General features: G+C 42.3%; 1 pseudogene; it reads right to left on the minus strand.

Moving 5' to 3' along the window:
• Positions 1–11,004: 11,004 nt before the first annotated feature.
• On the minus strand, positions 11,005–13,721 carry LOC123182303 (sugar transporter ERD6-like 4; annotated as a pseudogene).
• Between the last annotated feature and the right edge of the window lie 215 nt (positions 13,722–13,936).

The raw sequence follows: 13,936 nt of genomic DNA on the forward strand, positions 1-13,936 counted from the left end.
CTACGTCCGTTTGTCTTCTTCATGGACTCATTCTTCTTCCTTGCGGGATCTCAGGCAAGATGACCATACCCTCGAAATCACTTCTATCTTTGCTTGCTAGTTGCTCGCTCTTTTGCTATGCCTATGCTGCGATACCTACCACTTGCTTATCATGACTCCCATATTGTTGAACCAAGCCTCTAACCCACCTTGTCCTAGAAAACTGTTGTTTGGCTATGTTACCGCTTTGCTCAGCCCCTCTTATAGCGTTGTTAGTTGCAGGTGAAGATTGAAGTTCGTTCCTTGTTGGAACATGGAGATGTTGTTCCTTGTTGAAACATGTTTACTTGTTGGGATATCACAATATATCTTATTTAATTAATGCATCTATATACTTGGTAAAGGGTGGAAGGCTCGGCCTTATGCCTGGTGTTTTGTTCCACTCTTGTCGCCCTAGTTTCCGTCATATCGGTGTTATGTTCCCGGATTTTACGTTCCTTACGCGGTTGGGTAATAATGGGAACCCCTTGACAGTTCGCCTTGAATAAAACTCTTCTAGCAATGCCCAACATTGGTTTTACCATTTGCCACCTAGCCTTTTCTTTTCCCTTGGGAGTCGCGCTCCTGAGGGTCATCATTATTTTACCCCCCCCCCCCCGGGCCAGTGCTCCTCTGAGTGTTGGTCCAAACTAGAGTCCTGTGCAGCGCCCCCTCGGAGAAACTCGAGGTTTGGTTTTAGTGTATGGAGAGCTCATCTGAGTGTGCCCTGAGAACGAGATATGTGCAGCTCCTATCGGGATTTGTCGGCACATTCGGGCGGTGTTGCTGGTTTCGTTTTACCATTGTCGAAATGTCTTGTAACCGGGATTCCGAGTCTGATCGGGTCTTCCCGCTAGAAGGAATATCCTTCGTTGACCGTGAGAGCTTGTGATGGGCTAAGTTGGGACACCCCTGCAGGGATTTGAACTTTCGAAAGCCGTGCCCGCGGTTATGGGAAGATGGGAATTTGTTAACGTCCGGTTGTAGAAAACCTGAAGTTGACCGTAATTAAAAATACATCAACCACGTGTGTTACCGTGATGGTCTCTTTCCGGCGGAGTTCGGGAAGTGAACACGGTGTTAGAGTTATGCTTGACGTAGGTTGTTCTAGGATCACTTCTTGGTCATAGTTTCTCGATCGTGCTTTGCCTTCTCTTCTCGCTCTCATTTGCGTATGTTAGCCACCATATATGCTAGTCGCTTGCTGCAGCTCCACCTCATACCTTTTACCTTACCCATAAGCTTAAATAGTCTTGCTCGCGAGGGTGTGAGATTGCTGAGTCCCCGTGACTCACAGATACTTCCAAACCCAGCTTGCAGGTGCCGATGAGTCCGTGCGGATAACACAACCAAGCTCAGGAGGAGCTCGATGAAGATCTTGTCCTTTATGTTGTTTCGTTCTAGTTGATCAGTAGTGGAGCCCAGTCGGGACGATCAGGGATCTGTGTAGCTTTTGGCGTAGTCTTCTTTTATTTTGGTTCCGTAGTCGGACCTTGTTTGTAACTGGTTGATGTAATGCTTTATTCTTGTAATTGTGTGAAGTGGCGATTGTAAGCCAACTATGTATCTTTTCCCTTATTGTATTACATGGATTGTGTGAAGATTACCTCACTTGCGACATTGCTTTCAATGCGGTTATGCCTCTAAGTCGTGCTTCGACACGTGGGAGATATAGCCGCATCGAGGGCGTTACAAGTGACACTCTGTTTGTCTATGTATTCACGTATGTATTAAGTTTCCGGTTAATACAATTCTAGCATGAATAATAAACATGTATCATGATATAAGGAAATAATTAATAACTTTATTATTGCCACTAGGGCATATTTCCTTCAGTCTCCCACTTGCACTAGAGTTAATAATCTAGTTCACATCGCCATGAGATTTAATACCAATAGTTCACATCACCATGTGATTAACACCCATAGTTCACATCGACATGTGACCAACACCCAAAGGGTTTACTAGAGTCAATAATCTAGTTCACATCGTTATGTGATTAACACCCAAAGAGTACTAAGGTGTGATCATGTTTTGCTTATGAGAGAAGCTTAGTCAACGGGTCTGCCACATTCAGATCCGTAAGTATTTTGCAAATTTCTATGTCAACAATGCTCTGCACGGAGCTACTCTAGCTAATTGCTCCCACTTTCAATATGTATCCAGATTGAGACTTTGAGTCATCTGGATCAATGTCAAAACTTGCATCGACGTAACCCTTTACGACGAACCTTTTGTCACATGCATAATCAAGAAACATATCCTTATTCCACTAAGGATAATTTTGACCAATGTCCAGTGATCTACTCCTAGATCACTATTGTACTCCCTTGCCAAACTCAGGGCAGGGTATACAATAGGTCTGGTACACAACATGGCATACTTTATAGAACCTATGGCCAAGGCATAGGGATTGACTTTCATTATCTTTCTATCTTCTGCCGTGGTCGGGCTTTGAGTCTTACTCAGCTTCACACCTTGTAACACAGGCAATAACTCTTTCTTTGACTGTTCCATTTTGAACTACTTCAAAATCTTGTCAAGATATGTACTCATTGAAAAACTTTATCAAGCGTCTTGATCTATCTCTATAGATCTTGATGCTTAATATGTAAGCAGCTTCACCGAGGTCTTTCTTTGAAAAACTCCTTTCAAACACTCCTTTATGCTTTGCAGAATAATTCTACATTATCTCCAATCAACAATATGTCATTCACATATACTTATCAAAAATGTTGTAGTGCTCCCACTCACTTTCTTGTAAATACAGGCTTCACCGCAAGTCTTTATAAAACTATATGCTTTGATCAACTTATCAAAGCGTATATTCCAACTCCGAGATGCTTGCACCAGTCCATAGATGGATCGCTGGAGCTTGCATATTTTATTAGCACCTTTAGGATTGACAAAACCTTCTGGTTGCATCATATACAACTTTTTTTAATAAATCCATTAAGGAATGTAGTTTTGTTTATCCATTTGCCAGATTTCATAAAATGTGACAATTTCTAACATGATTCAGACAGACTTAAGCATAGATACGAGTGAGAAACTCTCATCGTAGTCAACACCTTGAACTTGTCAAAAACCTTTTGCGACAATTCTAGCTTTGTAGATAGTAACACTACTATCAGCGTCCGTCTTCCTCTTGAAGATCATTTAATCTCCATGGCTCGCCGATCTTTGGGCAAGTCAATCAAAGTCCATACTTTGTTCTTTTACATGGATCACATCTCAGATTTCATGACCTCAATCCATTCTGCGAAATTTGGGCTCATCATCGCTTCCTCATAGTTCGTAGGTTCGTCATGGTCAAGTAACTAACCTCCAGAACAGGATTACCGTACCACTCTGGTGCGGATCTCACTCTGGTTTACCTACGAGGTTTGGTAGTAACTTGATCTGAAGTTACATGATCATCATCATTAGCTTCCTCACTAATTGGTGTAGTAGTCACAGGAACAGATTTCTGTGACGAACTACTTTCTAATAAGGGAGCAGGTACAGTTACCTCATCAAGTTCAACTTTTCTCCCACTCACTTCTTTCGAGAGAAAACTCCTTCTCTAGAAAGGATCCATTCTCAGCAATGAATATCTTGCCTTCGGATCTGTGATAGAAGGTGTACCCAACAGTCTCCTTTGGGTATCCTATGAAGATACATTTCTCCGATTTGGGTTCGAGCTTATCAGGTTGAAGCTTTTTTCACATAAGCATCGCAACCCCAAACTTTAAGAAACGACAACTTTGGTTTCTTGCCAAACCGCAGTTCATACGGTGTCGTCTCAACGGATTTAGATGGTGCCCTTTTTTAACGTGAATGTGGCTGTCTCTAATGCATAACCCCAAAATGATAGCGGTAAATCAGTAAGAGACATCATAGATCGCACCATATCTAATAAAGTACGGTTACGATGTTCGGACACACCATTACACTATGGTGTTCCAGGTGGCGTGAGTAGTGAAACTATTTTACATTGTTTTAACTGAAGGCCAAACTCGTAACTCAAATATTTTACTTCTGCGATCATATCGTAGAAACTTTTATTTTTGTTACGATGATTCTCCACTTCACTCTAAAATTCTTTGAACTTTTCAAATGTTTCAGATTTGTGTTTCATCAAGTAGATATACTCATATATGCTCAAATCATCTGTGAAGATCAGAAAATAATGATACCTGCCGCGAGCCTCAATATTCATCGGACCACATACATCAGTATGTATGATTTCCAACAAATTTGTTGCTCGCTCCATTGTTCCGGAGAACGGAGTCTTAGTCATCTTGCCCATGAGGCATGGTTCGCAAGCATCAACTAATTCATAATCAAGTGATTCCAAAAGTCCATCAGCATGGATTTTCTTCATGCGCTTTACACCAATATGACCTAAATGGCAGTGCCACAAATAAGTTGCACTATCATTATTAAATTTGCATCTTTTGGCTTCAATATTATGAAAATGTGTATCACCACGATCGAGATCCAACAAACCATTTTTATTGGGTGTATGACCATAGAAGGTTTTATTCATGTAAACAGAACAACAATTATTCTCTAACTTACATGAATAACCGTATTGCAATAAACATGATCCAATCATATTCATGCTCAACGCAAACACTAAATAACATTTATTTTAGGTTTAACACTAATTCCGAAATTATAGGGAGTGTGCGATGATGATCATATCAATCTTGGAACCATTTCCAATACACATCGTCACTTCACCCTTAACTAGTCTCTATTCATTCTGCAACTCCTGTTTTGAGTTACTACTCTTAACAACTGAACCAGTATCAAATACCGAGGGGTTGCTATAAACACTAGTAAAGTACACATCAATAACATGTATATCAAATATAGAATTGTTCACTTTGCCATCCTTCTTATTCGTAAATACTTGGGGCAGTTCCGCTTCCAGTGACCAGTCCCTTTGCAGTAGAAGCACTTAGTCTCAGGCTTAGGTCTAGACTTGGGCTTCTTCACTTGAGCAGCAACTTGCTTGCTGTTCTTCTTGAAGTTCCCTTTCTTTCCCTTTGCCCTTTTCTTGAAACTAGTGGTCTTGTTAATCATCAACACTTGATGCTCTTTCTTGATTTCTACCTTCATCGATTGCATCATCATGAAAAACTCGGGAATCGTTTCCGTTATCCCTTGCATATTATAGTTCATCACGAAGTTCTACTAACTTGGTGATGGTGACTAGAGAATTCTGTCAATCACTATTTTATCTGGAAGATTAACTCCCACTTGATTCAAGCGATTGTAGTACCCAGACAATCTGTGCACATGCTCATTGCTTGAACTATTCTCCTCCATCTTTTAGCTATAGAACTTGTTGGAGACTTCATATCTCTCAACTCGGGTATTTACTTGAAATATTAACTTCAACTCCTGGAACATCTCATATGGCCCATGACGTTCAAAACGTCTTTGAAGTCCCGATTCTAAGCCGTGTAAGCATGGTGCACTAAACTATCAAGTAGTCATCATATTGAGCTAGCCAAACGTTCATAACATCTGCATCTGCTCCTGCAATAGCTTTGTCACCTAGCGGTGCATCAAGGACATAATTCTTTTGTGCAGCAATGAGGATAAACCTCAGATCACATATCCAATCCGCATCATTGCTAGTAACATCTTTCAATTTAGTTTTCTCTAATAACATATCAAAAATAAAATAGGGGAGCTAAACGCGAGCTATTGATCTACAACATAGATATGCTAATACTACTAGGACTAAGTTCATGATAAATTTAACTTCAATTAATCATATTACTTAAGAACTCCCACTTAGATAGACATCCCTCTAATCCTCTAAGTGATCACGTGATCCATATCAACTAAACCATGTCCGATCATCATGTGAGATGGAGTAGTATCAATGGTGAACATCACTATGTTGATCATATCTACTATATGATTCACGCTCGACCTTTCGGTCTCCGTGTTCCGAGGCCATATCTGTTATATACTAGGCTCGTCAAGTTTAACCTGAGTATTCCGCGTGTGCAACTGTTTTGCACCCGTTGTATTTGAACGTAGAGCCTATCACACCCGATCATCACGTGGTGTCTCAACACGAATAACTTTCGCAATGGTGCATACTCAGGGAGAACACTTATACCTTGATAGTTTAGTGAGAGATCATCTTATAATGCTACCATCAACCAAAGCAAGATAAGATGTATAAAAGATAAACATCACATGCAATCAACATATGTGGCATGATATGGCCATCATCATCTTGTGCCTTTGATCTCCATCTCCAAAGCATCGTCATGATTTCCATCGTCATCGGCATGACGCCATGATCTCCATCATCTTGATCTATATCAATGTGTCGTCACATGGTCGTCTCGCCAACTATTGCTCTTGCAACTATTGCTATCGCATAGCGATAAAGTAAAGCAATTATTTGGCACTTGCATCTTATGCAATAAAGAGACAACCATAAGGCTTCTGCCAGTTGCCGATAACTTCAACAAAACATGATCATCTTATACAACAACTTATATCTCATCACGTCTTGACCATATCACATCACAACATGCCCTGCAAAAACAAGTTAGACGTCCTCTACTTTGTTGTTGTAAGTTTTACGTGGCTGCTATGGGCTTAGCAAGAATAGTTCTTACCTACACATCAAAACCACAATGATAGTTTGTCAAGTTGGTGATGTTTTAACCTTCACAAGGACCGGGCGTAGCCACACTCGGTTCAACTAAAGTTGGAGAAACTGACACCCGCCAGTCACCTGTGTGCAAAGCACGTCGGTAAAACCAATCTCGCGTAAGCGTACATGTAATGTCGGTCCGGGCCGCTTCATCCAACAATACCGCTGAACCAAAGTGTGACATGCTGGTAAGCAGTATGACTTATATCGCCCACAACTCACTTGTGTTCTACTCGTGCATATTACATCAACGCATAAAACCTGGCTCGGATACCACTGTTGGGTAACGTAGTAATTTCAAAAAAAATTCCTACGCACACGGAAGATCATGGTGATGCATAGCAACGAGAGGGGAGAGTGTTGTCTACGTACCCTCGTAGACCATTCGCGGAAGCGTTATAACAACACGGTTGATGTAGTCGTACGTCTTCACGATCCGACCGATCCAAGTACCGAAAGCACGGCACCTCCGAGTTCTGCACACGTTCGGCTCGGTGACGTCCTCGCCTTCTCGATCCAGCAAGAGGGGCAAAGTAGTAGATGAGTTCCGGCATCACGACGGCGTGGTGACGGTGTTGGTGAAGAACAATTTCCGTAGGGCTTCGCCTAAGCACTACGAAAACTATGATGGAGGATAAATTACAGGGGACGGGGTTGCTGGCACATGGCTTGGTGTTTCTTGATGTGTCTTTGGTGCTAGCCTTGCCCCTCTATTTATATGTTGAGCCCTAGGATCGAAACTTGCAGCAAAAGCCTCCTCAAAGTCGGTTTTGCCCGAAAGGCAAGAGTCCCACTCGGACTCCAGGACCAAACGCCACAATCCTTGGCGTCTGGCCCAGACGCCATGGGCCTCGGCGTCTGGCCCTGGGCCAGACGCCAGGGTCTCTGGCGTTTGGCCCCCTGGCCTCCTCAAAACTCCTTTTGCACCGACTTATAGCCCCATGGGCTCGACCCCTTGGCCAAACCATATCATCCAATATATGAATCTTTACCTCCGGACCATTCCGGAGCTCCTCGTCATGTCCGTGATCTCATCCGGGACTCCGAACAACATTCGGTCACCAACATACATAACTCATAGTACTATATCGTCAATGAACGTTAAGCGTGCGGACACTACGAATTCGAGAACTATGTAGACATGACCGAGACACCTCTCTGGTCAATAACCAATAGCGGGACCTAGATTCCCATATTGGCTCCTACATAGTCTACGAAGATCTTTATCGGTCAGACCGCATAACAACATACGCTGTTCCCTTTGTCATCTGTATGTTACTTGCCCGAGATTCGATCGTCGGTATCTCAATACCTAGTTTAATCTCGTCACCGACAAGTCTCTTTACTCGTTCTGTAATACATCATCCGGCAACTAACTCATTAGTTTCAATGCTTGCAAGGCTCATAGTGATGTGCATTACCGAGTGGGCCCAGAGATACCTCTCCGACAATCGGAGTGACAAATCCTAATCTCAAGATATGTCAACCCAACAAGTACCTTCTGAGACACCTGTAGAGGACCTTTATAATCACCCAGTTACGTTGTGATGTTTGGTGGCACACAAAGTGTTCCTCCGGTAAACGGGAGTTGCATAATCTCATAGTCATAGGAACATGTATAAGTCATGAAGAAAGCAATAGCAACAAATTAAACGATCAAGTGCTATGCTAACGGAATGGTTCAAGTCAATCACATCATTCTCCTAATGATATGAACCCGTTAATCAAATGACAACTCATGTCTATGGTTAGGAAACATAACCATCTTTGATCAACGAGCTAGTCAAGTAGAGGCATACTAGTGACACTCTGTTTGTCTATGTATTCACACATGTATTACGTTTCCGGTTAATATAATTCTAGCATGAATAATAAACATTTATCATGATATAAGGAAATAATTAATAACTTTATTATTGCCTCTAGGGCATATTTCCTTAACATCTTTCCTAGGAATGAGCGTTATGTTGGCGGACTTCAACCAATGGAAGTTTGAGGCATGGAGATTGGAGAAGTGGTCAATGGTGGCCATGACATCCACCTTCATAATATCCCATCATGCTCTGAAGAACGCACCCATGAACCCATCTGGCCCTGGTGCCTTGTCATTTGGAGAATCAAACACAACACACCTAGCTTCATCCATGGTGAAAGGGGTGCCAAGATCAGTGAGATCACATTCTGGGTTGGGAACACAATTCCAATTAATATCCATTTGTCGTTGAGGACCCTTATTGATGACAAAGTAGAAGTGATTGTGGATGATGGCCTTCTTGTGATCATGATCATTCACCCAACCCGCATTGTGCTTCAGACGATGGCATTTTTTTCCTTCTCTGGCAGTTAATTGTCACGTAGAAGAATCTAGTGTTTGCATCCACCTCTGTGATGTTAGTGATCCTAGAGTTCTGCCGCTTCCTAGCCTTCTCAAGTACAGCCAAGGCAACTACTCGCCGCTTAAGCCTCTTCCGAAGGTCAAGTTCCTCTGGGCTCAGGGATCGAGATTCTTGAGCGGTATCAAGGCGGAGGATGATCTCCCGAGCCATATGCAACTGAATTTTCACATTGGAGAAAAGAGTTTTGCTCAAAGCCTTTAACTTGATGCTAGTTTTCCTGAGTCTATGGTGAATAACATGGTAGGGCGCGACATGGTTGTGATCTTCATTCCATGCCTCCTCGATGGTTGCCAAAAAACTGGGCATCTTAATACAGAAGTTCTCGAAGTAGAAGCACTTGGAACGCTTAGGGCCATTTGCATTTGTGAATAGAAGAGGACAATGATCACATAGGGAAGATGAGAGTGCATGCAGAATGTGAGAACCAAACTCCAGATCCCATCCTCGTTGCGAAAGAAGCCATCCAGCTTGCTCAAGATGGGGTCACTCTGGCCATTGCTCCAAGTGAATCTTCTGTTTTGAAGATTAATCTCTTTTAGCTCACAGGTGTTCAACGCATTCCTAAACTGGACAATGCGGCTTTGATCAACGTTAGTGCGGTTCTTATCCCTTGCCCGGTAAATTTGGTTGAAGTCTCCCGTGACCAGCGATAAGGAACCCAGTGGTGGTATTTCGGAGACGAGCTCGACGAAGAAAGCATCCTTGAGGTTGCCTCTAGTCAGACCATAGATGGTCGTGAGCTTGAAGGAGGTGGTGTTATGGTTCTGTGAACGCAAGGAAACAATGGTCAAGAGGGTAAAAGACCCAAATAGAACAATGGAGAGTTGAACCGCTTCATCATCCTGCAGTAGGAGGATACCACCACGGGTCCTGGCATTGGGAAGTCAAAGTATCTCTACTTTGACCAAACTTATAAAAAAGTAGCAATACTCACAATGCCAAAACAATATTTTTGGGTTCATTATGAAATGTTGTTTCATACTCCCTCCGTTCCAAAACAAGTGTCTTGAGCTTAGTACAAATTTGTACTAGAGCTGGTACAAAGTTGAGACATTTATTTTGGGACGGAGAGAGTAGTATATAACTATATATATTTGGTATTGTAGATGTTGATATTTTTAATATAAATTTGGTAAAATTTTACAAAGTTTGACTGGACACTAATCTAATACGCAGAGTAAAAAGGACCGGAAGGAGTACTAAAGTTATATAGTGAAAATTAAGTCCGTGATGCATCTAATGATATTGATTTTATATTCTGAGTGTTAGTGTTTTTCTATAAAGTTGGTCAAACATATACCACGTGTGAGCAATTCAAACTATTTGTAAAAAAAAAAGAATGGTCAAACATATGAAGTTTGACTTGAGAATTATTCGTATTTACAGACTAAAAGAAATGGAGGGAGCATAATCTCTAGTGGTATACTGGTGCTGGATCTGAAGCGTGCCTTGGTGAGGAAAACATATTCTCGTCGCTGTCTCCTGTCTGGGATGGAGGGGGCTCGTAGTAGGGTAGGCCACAGTACACACACCGTAGACCGCAGAGTACTGCACTGTACAGTAGAGTACCGGGGTGTGTGGGTGGGGGCACAGCTGCAACGGTCGTCTGGTACTGTACAGTAGAGTACCGGAGTAGGAGTGACAGTATACCAGGAGGGAAGAAGGATCCAGACCCAGAGCTGCAGTAACATGGGCTTCATTGATGGGCCGCTCCAGCATCGGGTTCCTCTGGGCCTCCATCACTTCTGGGGCGGTGGGGGGCTGGCTGAAGAAGAAGGGCGCAGATATGTGTCTTAAGCCCAACGAGACGGCCCAAATGTACAGCTGACAGCACAACACTTTTTTTCTCCTCAACAAGACTTTCAGGCAATAGTTTCTGGGAACTGCCATGCACACTACAGTCTACAGCCATAATGCAGCACACTGAAAGTAGCTCAAAATTTATTCTTGGACATTACATCTGAATTATTCCTTTGGCCACAGCTGCTGCTGTATATATGAAACCCAATGTACTGACCACCAAATTGCTCTTCTACTTACTGCACACTCCCCTGACCGACTGACTGACTGACTATAAGGGGGGGTTGGGTGCCCATTCCACCCCTCCCCATTCTATTGCACATACACAAATGGTACACTGATAGTACACTATTACACAAACACATGATACAAATATCCCTCCTGCAAAAAACACTGCTGCGCGACTACCTGGTCCAGGCCCGAGGCCTGACCCGAAACGGCCATCAAGTAGCACGACGCGCGCCCGCCTGCCTGTCTACCCTACGCGCCGTGGTTCCGGGCTTCAGCGGAACGAGAACGCAATCTCCTCGAGCGTTCTCCCCTTGGTCTCCGGCACGCACAGGCACACGAAGAGGAGGGTGCCCATGGACACTGCCGCGTATATAGCAAAGGTTCCTGGTTGAAACAAGACGTATGGTTCGTGGTAAGACACAGTGTCATAAAAGAGGTAGGAAGGTAGAGGGACAGAGAGGGAGGAATAGACTGACCTCCGTTGCTCCAGTTTAGCATCAAGCTCGCGGTCATCGTGATGAGCCACGATGTCATTCAGTTTTCAAGGGTGGCGGTGCTTCCGGCAAGACTCTTGATGTTAACAGGAAGAATATGTAGGGACACAATGTGGACGACGCATTATTATATTTCTAGATATGTTCAGTGTGAAGTTTGCTCTAGGTAAGTTGTCACTGTCACTTGCAACTACAGATATGAAACACAAAGCAACCACTGCAGTTTTTGGTGATGGTACAGCTAAAGCTAAAAGCAGTAGTTGCAGTCTTTAGTGATAGGTACAGCTACGGTCAGTGTAATCTAGGCTACATTACAAAAAATGCAGTTTCCTGTATGTCTTGAAGCAGCAGCTGGTCGACAAAACCACAAGAGCGACTGCAACTGCAGCGTTTCGCTCCATTTCATAGGTAAAAAGGCATGTTCGAGGACGGCTCATTGATAAAAAAAAGAGGCTATAGAGGATATTCAGACAGGAACAGAAGTGGCAAATGATAGTGGTAACAACTACAGAGATAAAATCAGATAGATGTAAGTGTAATTATTGAACTTCTAGATATTTGCAGTAAGGAGGATCAGACTATACCTCAGACATTATAATCCATGGGATGGCTCCCATGCCCAGAGAAAATGCAAGCACAAATGCCTGCAGTAGCAGAAAGCAAGGCACTAAACCTGCTCACTCTGACCAATAAAGCAGAGACGTATATAGACAGAACTGAAACTAACCACAAGTCCAGCCAGTGAAAGCATACTCATCACAAAGTGTAAATGAGAAGCTTCGTCTATGTTGTCCTATTTCAGAATTGACACTAAAATATATCAGAGGGAAACTCAGGTAGTACTGATTGATCTAGATTAGACAATTGCACAACAAACCATTACATATGCCATTAACATTTTAAGTGGAGTTACCTTCACAAAAAATGACACAGAAGCAACGAGAAGACTGATTGTCATCCCTGTAGCAGAGATCTGGAAAGTAAAAGAAATTAATCAACGCAAATCATATTTTCATCTTATAAAAACTTGTCTTGTGATGTAACTAACAATGAGAAGTAGCCATCGACCAGCTTTGTCAGTCAACCAGGTTGTGATTCCAGTAGCAACCACCTAACAATGAAAAGATCCCAATAAGTACGCAAATACCAAACCCACAATCCCACAAAGTTCATAGGCACAATGTGGATGTAACGATAAGATGAATATACCTGAACAGCCCCCAAACCACATGTTGCGAGATTACTGTTTTTAAGACCTGTTTAGGAAGAGAACTTTGTAAGATATCAGACATGACATACAAGCTATTGCTATTGCTGATATATTAAGGCTCAGTACTGCGATATGAGCTTCCTGCGAGTACAAATCACATACAGACAGGGCAGCATTACATTTTACAAGTGATCCAAATATCCCAATCAAACTGCTATGGATGTGCAGCATGCTTACTAACATTTGAATTTACCATTTAGTTCAATTGCACGTTCACAGTATTTCTGTAGAGTTATTAAATGTGTGAGGAAAACTATTACACACAAGCATGCTTAATAAGCAGAGCCTCGTCAAATTATGCAGAACATACCAGCAGCTTTGAAGATACTTGCAGCATAGAAGAAAATGCCGTTGACACCACTTAGTTGCTGAAGTATAAGGAGGCCAATTCCTATCTAAACAAGTGAAAACCAGTAAGCAAATAGAGGAACATTGATGTGTTAAAGCAAAGTATTTAATGCAAATTACCAACCATAAGAGGAACACTATATCTCTTGTGTTTGATCTCTGCAAATCGTATGGTTGTCCTCCTCCTAGATGAGGCAACTGATCTCTGTGTAGCAAAATGTAAAAAAAAAAGGTTTACATTCCCTCATATATTACTTAAAAGAAAAATATTTTCAGGCCCTTATATATTACTTAAAAGAAAAATATTTTCAGGTGTAGCATAAAGCATAAAGTTGCCAGCAATGTGTACATTGCATATGACATGATTGCAGCAAAATTGATCCCTGTTACTACATGTTACCTTTATTTCATTTACTTCTGCTGAGATATCAGTTTCAAATCCGCGCAGGACCTGCAGTGAAGATTCAAAATCTTTCATCTTTCCCATTTTTGCCTGGTACAACAGTTGCTCTGTTTAGATGCTTATGTTCATGTCAACAAAAAATAGTGCAACACATCACTTCACTTACCAGCCACCTTGGTGATTCAGGAATGAAGAACAGTCCAGGTATCAGGGACACCCCTGCAGGGATTTGAACTTTCGAAAGCCGTGCCCGCGGTTATGGGAAGATGGGAATTTGTTAACGTCCGGTTGTAGAAAACC

Source organism: Triticum aestivum, chromosome 1A (genome assembly GCF_018294505.1).
Source record: "Triticum aestivum cultivar Chinese Spring chromosome 1A, IWGSC CS RefSeq v2.1, whole genome shotgun sequence".
In the NCBI taxonomy this organism is placed as follows: Eukaryota; Viridiplantae; Streptophyta; class Magnoliopsida; order Poales; family Poaceae; genus Triticum; species Triticum aestivum.